Raw genomic sequence first — 12,557 nt, forward strand, 5'->3', positions numbered from 1 at the left:
TTAATTAAGTTAGTATGTATTAGTTATCCATTGTTTTTAATTGTAGTCATTAAGATTAGAGAGTCTGACCACGAGAGCAGAAGGTTCATCCCCTCCCCCAGCTGCGTCATAATGTTAGAACTGGACCAGGGCGTTTGTCTCGCCGTGACACGGTGGCGCTGTGGAGCTGAGGAAGCAGAGCACCACAGCGACACTGAAGGTCGGCGGCCATGTTGGCGGCGAGAACCTGCCCTCACATGCTCAGCTGTCACAGGCGACCCGTGCAGGTCCAGAAATAAAATGAGACCAGTTCCTCCCCGGCTACGACCTCCCATCCAAGCCCCAAACCCCTCCCTCCAATAGTTTCCAGGCAATGGCTCGCCTTCAGCGTGCTGTGTTGATGTTGGTTCTCACAATGTTGCCATTTTGTCACGCACGTTGTGTCCAAATTAGTTCTCGTATCAGACAAGACTTAGACCAGGGGTGCCCACACTTTTTCTGCAAGCGAGCTACTTTTCAATTGACCAACTCGGGGGATCTACCTCATTTATATATATCATTTATATTTATTTATGAAAGAGACATTTTTGTAAACAAGTTAAATGTGTTTAATGATAATACAAGCATGTGTAACACATATAGATGTCTTTCTTTCACAAAGACAAGAATATAAGTTGGTGTATTACCTGATTCTGATGACTTGCATTGATTGGAATCAGACAGTAATGATGATAACGCCCACATTTTCAAATGGAGGACAAAAAAAGTTGTCCTTTCTGTACAATACCACATGAAAGTGGTTGGTTTTTGGCATCTAATTCATCCAGCTTCCATACACTTTACAAGAAAAACATTGGCGGCAAATTCCGTAGCTTGCTTGATTGACATTCACGGCACCCGAGGGTCTTGTGAGATGACGCTGGCTGCTGCCAGTTCATTATTATGAAAAAATGACAGAGAGGAAGGCGAGAAACACTTTTTATTTCAACAGACTTTCGCGCCGTCCCTTCCGTCAAAACTCTAAAGGCCGACTGCACATTTCCTATCTTCACAATAAAAGCCCTGCTTCATGCTGCCTGCGCTAACAAAATAAGAGTCTCGGAAAGCTGGCGTGCACAAGTGATGTGCACGCCAGCTTTCTGAGGGATCGCTTGTGCATGCCAGTTTTCCGAGACTCTGTATTTAGTTAGCGCAGGCAGCATGAAGCAGGGCTTTTATTGTGAAGATAGGAAATGTGCAGTCGGCCTTTAGAGTTTTGACGGAAGGTACGGCGCGAGAGTCTGTTGAAATAAAAAGTGTTTCTCGCCTTCCTCTCGGTCATATTTTCATAATAATGATCTTGCAGCAGCCAGCGTCATCTCACAAGACCCTCCGGTACCGTGAATGTCATTTAAGTGACGTCTTGGTGAAGATTGATGATCACTCATTTTTAGGTCTATTTTTTTTAAAAGCCTGGCTGGAGATCGACTGACACACCGCCCGCGGTCGACTGGTAGCTCGCGATCCACGTAATGGGCACCCCTGACTTAGATGAACCCAAAGGGGCTTGGGGCGGTGGGGTTCTAGTCTCATCGTATGAAGAAGGGACCTGAGGAACCTTCTCGTTATTTTTTTCTGACACTCAAGTTGTTCTTTTCGCAAGTCCAGTTGGATTATTTGAGTCCTGCATCACTAGTAGAACATTCTCGATTTAAATGACAATCAAGCTATGTCTCAAATGGAATACTTGAGTCAGTATACTGTGTACACAAGGAATATTCAAGTACATTGTTTTGGGGGCCACATTTACAGAAAGCTAAGGACGGGGAGGCAGACTTCAAAGAATCAGTGGTCCAAGTTCCTTTAGACCAGGGGTAGGGAACCTATGGCTCTATAGCCAGATGTGGCTCTTTTGATGACTGCATCTGGCTCTCGGATAAATCTGAGCTGACATTGCGTAACACGATAAGTAATGAATAATTCCACTTGTAATCACAGTGTTAAAGGTAACGTTCAAAATATAAAAAATTCTCATGCATTTTGAATCCATCCACCTGTTTCTACCGCACCTGTTCAAGAAGTTGCGTTAATGGTAAAAAGTTATGTATTTATTATTGGTTAGTGTGGGGCTTCCCCTCCTGGAGGTTCTTCAGACCACCAAGCACCGACATGAGAGCCTGTTTCAGGGTTACATTATTGTTTTATTTCTCAATAAGTCTCTCAGATGCTTCCTAGCAATTGTCTTTTCCTCTTTCGTTCTCGCTCGCGCTCTGACTCCAGCCCCAACCCTGTCTCTCCTCCTGGCTGCTGCTTATAACAGAGCGACAGGTGATTAGATAACAATTCAAAGGTGGGCCATCTACGCACCTGTCGCTGATTTCAAGGCCGATCCTGGCAACACCCCGCTTCGCTGCAGGCCCGCAGGCCACGCCCCCTCCACAGTTAACTTCAGAATAACAATGTTATTACAAAGAAAAAGAGACCTATTATACTCTAGAAATGTTGGTCTTACCTAAAAATGCACACATTTAGTTGTTCAGTGTTGAAAACATTTTTATATGGCTCTTACGGAAATACATTTTAAAATATTTGGATTCTTGGCTCCCTCAGCCAAAAAGGTTCCCGACCCCTGCTTTAGACACTGGAGCACTTTAGTGTTTTTAGGAATTTACTGCAAGAATATTTGTCTCCCAAGTTTTAAACTGAACTCGGAGTGGGATGTAATGTTGTGGTTCATAGGCCAGATTTAAAAAGCAACTTAAAAAGGTTTGCCGTATACTTTCTTCCTGAGTGTGTAAATGTAGACTGTGTAGTACTGTCCCACATCCATTACAGCAGGGGTCCCCAAACTTTTTGAATCGGGGGCCACATTGGGTTAAACCAATTTGGCCAGGGGCTGTGTGTGTGTGTGTGTGTGTGTGTGTGTGTGTGTGTGTGCGTGCGTGCGTGCGTGCGTGCGTGCGTGCGTGTATATAACCACCATGTTTCTACAATATAAAGCAAACAGAGGAAAATGTAAAAAGTGGTACTGTTTTTATGGTGTGTGTATATATATATATATATATATATATATATATATATATATATATATATATACATATATACATATATACATATATATATATTGATTGAAAGAGCGAGCACTTGCTGCTGAGGATGTCACTTTATCGATGGAAAAATGCAATTTTCGACAATATGATTTGCCTGAGCGGCTAGGAGAGTAAAATGGATTGAAAAGGACGGATTTAAAAAAAATTCAAAATAAAATAGTATAATTAATTTATTTTTTTTAACTTGGGATTTCCCATGGGCCGGATTTTGGACGTTGGCGGGCCGTATCCGGCCCATGGGCCATAGTTTGGGGACCCCTGCATTACAGTCATTGTACTTTTACCTTCTCCTCCTTTTAATGGTGTATTGCAACCACTCGGGTTAGTAAAACCTGGTATATTCTCTGGTGTCACGTAACTTGCATAAGCGACGTCGTTTTGCTCCTGCCCCTGCGTACCTTCCTGCAGGCCCTGACGTGCACCTCCCAACAATGTCTAACATTACGTTGGCGGCGAAGCAGACCGCAGAGCTGTGATTTGTCAGCTTTTTTGAGAGTTCCTGAGGCAAGGAGAGGAGAAGTTGTGCGTGACATGTACAAATTATTGTATGTGATAAAGCAACAGTGCTTCAACGTTTGCATGCAAACTGATATTGGGTACTTAATATCTCCTTGTGCTCTTTAAAATAATTATTGAATGTGTCGGTTTTTTTTTAGCTTGTTGTGTTCTTTCATCCATAAGAAGTCACAAAGTACCACAATTGTTTTATCTTTTATTGCCAATCTTGTGCAAACAGGTTTAATTCTGACACATAATTATTTCTCGTGCACACAGGTGTTTTTTTCTCTCACACACAATACCTTCTTATTGTCCTTCAATCATCTTTCAGGCACGGTATGTTCATGAACATTGGAACTTTTGAACATCAGTGACACATGATCATAAACAATAACGGCAACCGGTCGTTACAAAAGTTATTTATCACTTTTATTTTTAATTATATGACAGCTCGCTCTTGTCCAATGTCCTGAATTGATTGATTGATTGATTGATTGATTGAAACTTTTATTAGTAGATTGCACAGTACAGTACATATTCCGTACAATTGACCACTAAATGGTGACACCCCAATAAGTTTTTCAACTTGCTTAAGTCGGGGTCCACGTTAATCAATTCATGGTATAATAACAGGCAAATAGCGTTGAAAATTCGCCCGTCGTCTGCCGCAACTGTCAGGGGTTGCTCAGTCGATCACAAACGTCTTTTTCTCTGGTTGATGAGTACAACGTCCATTAAAAGTAAACTGAAGTTTCTGAATGATTAGTTCTAGTGCCAACAAATATCTCAATGTTGTGGTTTTCATTGGTCACTCTACACAAAACGGTAAATATGTAGTCAACGACAGCTGTGGTTGCTCCTTCAGTAGACACTGCCCCTTGGTGTTTTGGAGGGGAATCACAAGTCACGCCCCAAACCCTGCGAAAGAGCTGTAAACCAATCAAGACTCAGTCAGAGGGAGATGCGAGCTATGTAACACAAGCCTTTAGTGTAAGTACGCAACTGCAGTGCATCTGGTAAGTAGTCACAGAGCTTGACTTTTTCCACATTATGTTGTACTGCAGCCTTAATCTTAAATCCCATTGTTTTAAATTAAATAAATTAGAATTCAATCTCCCACACCTGTCACTGACTGACAGCGCACAAACCAAGAATGACGTTGAAAGAATTGTCAGTAGACTTTCGAGACAGTCTTCGGTAATGCGGACGCTGTATCGATCCGTTGTGGTGAAGAAGTAGCTGAGCCGGAAGGCAGAGCTCTCAATTTACCGGTCGATCTACGTTCCCATCCTCACCTATGGTCATGAGCTTTGAGTTATGATCAAAAGGAGAAGATCACTGGTACAAGCGGCCGAAGTGATTTTTTTCCGCCGGGTGGCAGGGCTCAAAGTAAAGCCGTTGCTCCTCCACATCGAGAGGAGCCAGATGAGGTGGTTCGGGCATCTAGTCAGGATGCCACCCGAACGTCTCCCTAGGGAGGTGTTTAGGGCACGTTCGATCGGTAGGAGGCCACGGGGAAGACCAGAGACACGTTGGGAAGACTATGTCTCCCGGCTGGCCTGGAAACGCCTCGGGATCTCCTGGGAAGAGCTGGACGAAGTGGCTGGGGAGAGGGAAGTTTGGGCTTCCCTGCTTAGGCTGCTGCCCCCGAGACCCGACCTTGGATAAGCGGAAGTGGATGCATGGATGAACTTTTGAGACAGGATTGTCCCAAAGCACAAATCTGGGGGAGGGTACAGAAAAGTATCTGCTGCCTTGAAGGTCCTAATGAACACAGTTACCTCTATCATCCGTAAATGGAAGAAGTTTGAACGACCAGGACTCTTACTAGAGCTAGCCGGTCCTGTAAACTGAGCAATAGGGGGAAAAGGGCCCTAGGCGGAGGGGTGACCAAGAACCCGATGGTCACTCTGTCAGAGCTACAGCATTCCTCTGTGGAGAGAGGAAAACCTTCCAGAAGGACAAGCATCTCTGCAGCAATCCACCAATCAGACCTGTATGGTAGAGTGGCCAGACGGAAGCCATTTCTCAGTAAAGGTTTGCCAAAATGCAACTGAAAGACTCAGACCAAACATAATTCTCTGGTCTGATGAGACAAAGATTGAACTCTTTGGCATGAGTGCCGGACGTCATGTTGGGAGGAAACCAGGCACCGCTCATCACCAGGCCAATACCATACCCACAGTGAAACATTGTGGTGGCAGCATCATGCTGTAGGGATGTCAAGAACTGGAAGACTAGTCAGGATATAAAATACTACACGGTCTAGCTCCAGCCTATCTTGCCGATTGTATTGTACCATATGTCCCGGCAAGAAATCTGCGTTCAAAAGACTCCGGCTTATTAGTGATTCCTAGAGCTCAAAAAAAGTCTGCGGGCTATAGAGCGTTTTCCGTTCGGGCTCCAGTACTCTGGAATGCCCTCCCGGTAACAGTTCGAGATGCTACCTCAGTAGAAGCATTTAAGTCTCACCTTAAAACTCATCTGTATACTCTAGCCTTTAAATAGACCTCCTTTTTAGACCAGTTGATCTGCCACTTCTTTTCTTTCTCCTATGTCCCCCCCTCCCTTGTGGAGGGGGTCCGGTCCGATGACCATGGATGAAGTACTGGCTGTCCAGAGTCGAGACCCAGGATGGACCGCTCGTCGAGACCCAGGATGGACCGCTCGTCGGGACCCAGGATGGACCGCTCGCCTGTATCGGTTGGGGACATCTCTACGCTGCTGATCCGCTTGAGATGGTTTCCTGTGGACGGGACTCTCGCTGCTGTCTTGGAGCCACTATGGATTGAACTTTCACAGTATCATATTAGACCCGCTCGACATCCATTGCTTTCGGTCCCCTAGAGGGGGGGGGTTGCCCACATCTGAGGTCCTCTCCAAGGTTTCTCATAGTCAGCATTGTCACTGGCGTCCCACTGGATGTGAATTCTCCCTGCCCACTGGGTGTGAGTTTTCCTTGCCCTTTTGTGGGTTCTTCCGAGGATGTTGTAGTCGTAATGATTTGTGCAGTCCTTTGAGACATTTGTGATTTGGGGCTATATAAATAAACATTGATTGATTGATTGAAAGATGAATCCAGAAATGTACAAACACATCCTGGACGAATACTTGCTCCAGAGCGCACTTGAACTCAGACCGAGGCAGCGGCTCGTCTTTCAGCAGAACAACCACCCGAGGCACACAGCCAAGATATCAAAGGAATGCCTTCAGAGCAACTCTGTAAATGTCCTTCAGTGGCCCCGCCAGAGCTCAAACTTGGATCCAATCGAACATCTCCGGAGAGATTTGGAAACTTCCCATCCAACCTGACAGAGCGTGAGAGGTGCCGCAAAGAGGAAGGATAGGTGTGCCAAGCTTGTGGCATCACAGTCAAAAAGACTTGAGGCTGGAATTGCTGCCAATGGTATATCAACAGGCTTCACGGTGGAAGAGGGGTTAGTGCGTCTGCCTCACAATACGAAGGTCCTGCAGTCCTGGGTTCAAATCCAGGCTCGGGATCTTTCTGTGTGGAGTTTGCATGTTCTCCCCGTGAATGCGTGGGTTCCCTCCGGGTACTCCGGCTTCCTCCCACTTCCAAAGACATGCACCTGGGGATAGGTTGATTGGCAACACTAAATCGGCCCTAGTGTGTGAATGTTGTCTGTCTATCTGTGTTGGCCCTGCCATGAGGTGGCGACTTGTCCAGGGTGTACCCCGCCTTCCGCCCGATTGTAGCTGAGCTAGGCGCCAGCGCCCCCCGCGACCCCGAAAGGGAATAAGCGGTAGAAAATGGATGGATGGATGGATGGTATATCAACAAAATATTGAGCAAAGGCTGTGAATACTTATGTACATGTGATTTTTTTATTTTTAGTGTCTAAAACAGGGATGTCAAACTTGTCATTGAGGGCCACATGGCAGTTATGCTGCCATCAGAGGGCCGCTTGTGAATAATGTGTGAATTAGCCTCTGGATTTCATTATTAATTATTGTAATTATTATTTTTGGTGATTTAACGACATATTTTACAATCAAGCCAAATGCAACAGACAGCGCAATATAAACGTGAAGGGTAAAAAAAACTAAAAACAACTACACTGATATATATGTGATACATCACTAAGCTTTAGCACTTTCTTGTAAAAATCTCCTTCCACGTCTGTCCCTGACACCCGCCTTTCATGCTCTGGAAACACTGTGGAAACGCTCCCCACCCACCCTGCCTGGTACCTAGTCTGACCTGCTGTGAGGTAGATTACCGTAGTAACTAGTAGGGTTGTACGGTATACGGGTACTAGTATTACCATGAATTGATTAACGTAGACTCCGACTTAAACAAGTTGAAAAACTTATTGGGGTGTTACCATTTAGTGGTCAATTATACGGAATATGTACTGTACTGTGCAATCTACTAATAAAAGTTTCAATCAAAGTATAGTACCGCGATACTAATGAATCATATTCGGTACCATACCATACCACCATACCCTAAGATTTTTTTGTTTGAATATAGCCAATAATGCATTTTTTTTGGTCCCCTTTATTTAGAAAAAGTACCAAAAAGTATCAAAATAATATACATACACTATCTGTATGTAGTATGGCTTTTTTTTTGCGGCTCCAGACGGATTTGTTTTTGTATATTTGGTCCTATATGGCTCTTTCAACATTTTGTGTTGCCGACCCCTGGTATAGTTGAAGACTTATGGTCATTAGAAAACATTAGTGCACATCTTAAAGGGGAACATTATCACAATTTCAAAAGGGTTAAAAACAATAAAAATCAGTTCCCAGTGGCTTGTTTTATTTTTCGAAGTTTTTTTCAAAATTTTACCGGTCCCGGAATTTCCCCTTATTTTCGCTATCTTCGAAACCACTATCCATTTCCCTGTGACGTCATACAGGGCTGCCAATACAAACAACATGGCGGTTACCACAGCAAGATATAGCGACATTAGCTCGGATTCAGACTCGGATTTCAGCGGCTTAAGCGATTCAACAGATTACGCATGTATTGAAACAGATGGTCGGAGTATGGAGGCAGATAGCGAAAACGAAATTGAAGATATTGAGCGAATAGCTATTGACGCTATTTGGCCATAGCATGGGTGTACCTAATGAAGTAGCCCATAGCATGGCTCCCTTATTAGCATCGCCGGTAAAATGTGCGGACCAAACGATCAGGACTTTCGCATTTTATGACACTGGAGCAACTTAAATCCGTTGATTGGTAAGTGTTTGTTTTGCATTAAATGTGGGTATCTAGTTTCAAATGTACATACAGCTAGCGTAAATAGCATGTTAGCATCAATTAGTGTAGCATGTTAGCATCGATTAGCTGGCAGTCATGCCGAGACCAAATATGTCTGATTAGCACATAAGTCAACAACATCAACAAAACTCACCTTTGTGATTTCGTTGACTTAATGGTTGCAAATGCATCTGCAGGTTATCCATACATCTCTGTGCCATGTCTGTCTTAGCATCGCCGGTCAAATGTGAAGACACTCTGGTACATTCAATGGGAGTCTGGCGGCAGATTTCTTGCCAGTGGTGCAACTTGAATCCCTCCCTGTTAGTGTTGTTACACCCTCCGACAACACCGACGAGGCATGATGTCTCCAAGCTTCCCAAAAATAGTCGAAAAAACAAAAATAACAAAGCTGAGACCCAATGTTTACAATGGGTTGAAAATGAAAATGGCGGCTAAACAGAAAGGCGTTTAATTTGCCAAAATTCACCCATTTAGAGTTCGGAAATCGGTTAAAAAAATACATGGTCTTTTTTCTGCAACATCAAGGTATATATTGACGCTTACATAGGTCTGCTGATAATGTTCCCCTTTAATGGCGGCTATAGTTTCCATCTTAAAGATGTAAAAAAAATATTTGGGAATGTCCAGCGGGCCAGATTGTGGCCCCCGGGCCTTAATTTGCCTTGGTCTGATCTATAGAGTATTGTCTGTAGAATTTTGGAATACGGCTGTAACATGTGGAAAAAGTGAAGCGCTTTGAATACTTTCTGAATACACTTACTGTACGCACTCAAAAGACTAAAGTAAGTACGCCAGAAGACTTAAACAAGTTGCATGTATGCATCGTACCAATTGAGACAGCAGTCTTTGTTGTGTTAAAAAGTCTTCTTTAGTGTAAAGAACGTGGAAATAAAAGTAGATGGAATAGCCTCTCAGGCCACGCCCACATCCCCCCCAATATTTACAGTGTGTGTATATATGTCAGCAGCTTTGGCACGCAGCTGTCAGTCATTAGTTGAACTATGCTGACCACGGGACAACACTTGGCCTTTGACCTTCAGCGGTTGAGGCTGTTGTCTGAAGGCAAGGGTGGGGGCGAGGGCGAGGGCGTGGCCTGGTAATACAGAATCCCAATTGGCTGTTTTAAAAGACAAAAGACCAGCTTTTACGAAGTCAGCTGCGCCCAGGTGCAGGCCCTGACCTTTGACACTGAGGGACCCTGACCTGCGGTGCAAAAATGATTGGCGTGCGGCGCAGCCCGCCTCCGCGCTGCAATCGATTAAGACTTGGCATCTTAATTGAAAGCTGATGATTATCTAAATAACTTTTTTTTAAAAAAGGTCTGATGTACTCTGGAATGCCCTCCCGGTAACAGTTCGAGATGCTACCTCAGTAGAAGCATTTAAGTCTCACCTTAAAACTCATCTGTATACTCTAGCCTTTAAATAGACCTCCTTTTTAGACCAGTTGATCTGCCGCTTCTTTTCTTTCTCCTATGTCCCCCCCTGTCCGGTCCGATCACCATGATGAAGTACTGGCTGTCCAGAGTCGAGACCCAGGATGGACCGCTCGCCTGTATCGGTTGGGGACGTCTCTGCGCTGCTGATCCGCTTGAGATGGTTTCCTGTGGACGGGACTCTCGCTGCTGTCTTGGATCCGCTTGAACTGAACTCTCGCGGCTGTGTTGGAGCCACTATGGATTGAACTTTCACAGTATCATGTTGGACCCGCTCGACATCCATTGCTTTCGGTCCCCTAGAGGGGGGGGGGTTGCCCACATCTGAGGTCCTCTCCAAGGTTTCTCATAGTCAGCATTGTCACCGGCGTCCCACTGGATGTGAATTCTCTCTGCCCACTGGGTGTGAGTTTTCCTTGCCCTTTTGTGGGTTCTTCCAAGGATGTTGTAGTTGTAATGATTTGTGCAGTCCTTTGAGACATTTGTGATTTGGGGCTATATAAATAAACATTGATTGATTGATTGATATTTCAGTGTATTTTGTCAGGAAAAACGTGTTTATGAGACGGCGTTCAGACGCTAGGCGTCGCTGTGAGGACTGCGAGCGACGTAAGGCACTTGGCGATCGAAGAGAGCGGGGGTCCGATTACACCATCTCATGTCTTTCAGTGTAACTTAAGAAGTCTCCGCCCACAACATATAAGCCCCGCCTTTTCCATCGCCAACTCACCTCCATGGCATTTCAGCCTACATCAACCTTCACTACGGACCTTTGAGACCCGCCCCCCACCCCCCACCCCCGAAGATCGACGAGAGTTCTCGATAACACCCGAGAATAACGATAGTTCTGGCAAAATCGGTCGGGTCCTCGCTTAGGGAAGCTCGCCGCTGCGAGCGACGTCACGCTTATGTCGGGGGGAGGGGGGGCGTGGCCAAGGTGTGCCTGTTGTATCACGCCGACTTTAATTGTGCATTTATGTGTGTTTGAAGGTTAGATCTGGGTAGTGTCCAGGCGCGCCGTGAGGCCCTCCAAGGTTCTGAGTGTCACCAACACATTCTTCTCACACACACACACACACACACACACACACACACACACACACACGCCGCATCAGTGACACCTAGGCTAAATTTAACATGAGTGACGGTGACAGGTGTGCGAGCTCTCCATCAGACGAAGGTGGGGGTGCGGGGTTCTGTAGGAGGGGACGGGGGTCACAGGGTATGTCGGTGGGCAGCGGGGTTGGGGGGGGGGGGTGAATGTGGGCTACATGAGCTCAGTCAGGTCTGGACACCGAACAGTTCTGGGTCCTTCTAAGCCAGCTGGTCTGGCTTTACCTTCCTTCGGCGAGCCAACTTGTTTGACACGAGGAATCGAACAGCGAGCCCGCAGCTGGACCTGGCGGAACGACTTCTTCCCGGCGAAGACGACACGAGCGGTGAGTGAAGTGAAGAGATGAAGTAAAAAGTTGGTTTTTTCCTGTGTTGTCATGGTAACCTGCAAGCACTGGTGGTTTTTTTAACCACTATTGCCACTTGTGTCGGCGTCGCTGCCAGGGCGGCTCACAAAATGTCACCGACGGCGTTAAGATGCCGCTAAGGCCTCGACCCCGACTTGGTGTTGAACAACATCTACTTGTTTGGTTTGGTAAAGTCGGCACGTCATTACGACGCGTGTTTGATTTCCAAAGCACAGAATTAATTAGTACCAACACAGTGGTAGGGTAGCTAAAGGGGCGGGAGCCTGGCAGTGCGGTGTGTTGATTGGTGGGCAGAGAATGGTTACTTCCCTGAATGGGAACGAAGCAAGACCGCCGCCATTTTTTGTTTGCCGCATACACTGGGGCCTATGAAGTCGGGGTACAGTTTAAACTAATTCTAAATCAAGTGGGGAATAGGACTAGATGTGGCTTTAGACTAACTTTATTGAATATTTCCACACAGTCGCTCAGTTACAAAGGATAATGCAGGTATAAAGTGGACTAAAATGTACCATAGTAGCAATATAAAATATAACATGCATGTAATATTTACATGTTATATACACAGTCTATAATATCTACTGATATATTTTTATATAATATATAAAAAATCCCAATTACCATGTACAATATTGCAGTATATGTGACAGCTGCAGCAAAACAAAGAGTAGATCTAGCAGAAAATATACATTATAAAGAGAGGCAGCAAACATAGAAGTTGGTTTAGTTACTATGACGTCACCTTAATCATCCAATACAAGAGCAGTATCAGAAATTGTGACCCTCTCAGTATAAAAATAGAAACTACAACAGTAAAT

General features: G+C 45.1%; 1 protein-coding gene across 5 annotated transcripts in view; it reads left to right on the plus strand.

Annotated features, from left to right (window-relative positions):
* The first annotated feature begins 11,512 nt into the window (after positions 1–11,512).
* LOC133535987 (myocyte-specific enhancer factor 2C-like) overlaps positions 11,513–12,557 on the plus strand; it is a 54,453-nt gene continuing 53,408 nt past the window's right edge. For 3 of the 5 annotated variants that reach the window (XM_061876106.1, XM_061876108.1, XM_061876109.1), the window contains exon 1: positions 11,514–11,697. The gene's annotated coding sequence lies outside the window, so the exon portion shown is untranslated. Of the gene's footprint in view, positions 11,698–12,557 lie in introns of all 5 variants that reach the window. The other 2 variants (XM_061876104.1, XM_061876105.1) reach the window with 1 other exon arrangement.

The sequence above is a fragment of the Nerophis ophidion genome, linkage group LG17, assembly GCF_033978795.1.
Source record: "Nerophis ophidion isolate RoL-2023_Sa linkage group LG17, RoL_Noph_v1.0, whole genome shotgun sequence".
NCBI lineage: Eukaryota > Metazoa > Chordata > Actinopteri > Syngnathiformes > Syngnathidae > Nerophis > Nerophis ophidion.